We start from the raw sequence: 1,728 nt of genomic DNA on the forward strand, positions 1-1,728 counted from the left end.
AACAACTATTTTCTTGTATTGTGAACGTTTGAGTCATTTTTAATAAAAATCTCAGATTAATTTTAGCTGTTCCAGGATCTGACTCAGCGCTCCATTCATTCACCCTCCATTATAAAGGGTTCCAGCGGTTCTCCTGATCTCAGGGCAGATTTATCCAGCATAATGACGAGCTGTCCGTCACCCCGACGCCTCCAACAATAGCCGAGGCTATATTTAGTCATTTTATAAAACAGCCGTCTTTCCCAGGAGGCAGGGACGGAGGAATAGGGGGTGTAATAGGAGGCGTACGGGTTTAATAAGCTCTAACCTGCAATTCTGCAGGGTCTAAAATACCTGAGATCAGAGACACATTAATAATATATGGGATTTTTTCTTATTTATATCTAAAAAAACAGCAGAACATTTATAAATTTTACAAAACTTAAGCTTAAAGATTGAGAAAAATCCTTATTTTCGAACTTTCAGTGGAAATCAATGTAAAAAACAACTCATTTTAAGTAATTTTGGATTTTTTAAGCATTTTTATCACTTCAATTTAAAGATTTAACCTCTCAGAACACTATCTCTATGTAACTGTATAAGTTGTGAGGTGTTTTCTTGTAAGTGAGATTAAACTCTAGATATTATGCAGTAGAAACTTCTTTAGCTTTTACGGAAAATACCAAAAGTCATAGGACACGACAAAAGTCATGGGACACAATACTAGTTACTGTCACTTGACCCAAGAAATATCATTTTTTTAAATATAATTATGCCACTGATAATATATTAAATTACTGTGTCAAATAAAAAAAAAAATGTGTTTTATTTTATAAAAAAAAAAAAAGTACACAAAGTTATTTTTCTTTAAATTTTTGGCCAAATATTTAGTGCATCCCTAAATATATAAGTTTTACAGCACATTAATGTTACATTTATATTCAGTACCAGTGTTTTAACACTTTTTTGTTTACTATGTTGAATTTAAGGCGCGTCCAAACTTTTGACTGGTACTGTTTTAATCAGCAGAATAATATGATAAACAAATTTAAAAAGTAAAAATGCCAAATAATTTATGGTGAACATAGACAAATATATATATATATATATATATATATATATATATATATATATATATATATATATATATATATATATATATATATTATTTATTTATTTATTTTTTTTTGGTCATATTACAGCTTTGTCGGTGTGTTTTTGTTTTGCACTCTCGGGGCTCTGGCAGCTGATGGCAAGCTGCATGACAGGGATTCGAACCAGCCATTTCCGGATCACTTTGTTGGTATGTAAAAAAAAAAATATGTATAAACTTGTTTTTTTTAGTGAATAAAACAATGAAAGGTTTGTTTAACACTTTTTTGGTTTACTATGTCAAATTTAAGGCGTGTCCAAACTTTTGACTGGTACTGTTTTAATGAGCAGAACTATATGATGTGAAAAAAATATATAAAAATACAAGTAAAAATGCCAACTAATTTATAGTTAATGCTGACTACTTTGGTCAAATGCTGATTTATTTTAAGTCAAATTACAGCTTTTTCGTATGTTTTTTTATGTTTATGCTATTATTATTTACTGTGCTCTCTCAGGGCTCTGGCAGCTAATGGCAAGCTGCATGACTGGGATTCGAACAAGTGATCTCCAGATCACTTTGTTGGTATGTTTAGTAAATATGTACAAACTATAGTGTAATTGCCTTTTCTTTGAAAAACATAAAGCATAAGAAAA

Source organism: Astyanax mexicanus, chromosome 23, assembly GCF_023375975.1.
Source record: "Astyanax mexicanus isolate ESR-SI-001 chromosome 23, AstMex3_surface, whole genome shotgun sequence".
Taxonomy (NCBI): Eukaryota; Metazoa; Chordata; class Actinopteri; order Characiformes; family Acestrorhamphidae; genus Astyanax; species Astyanax mexicanus.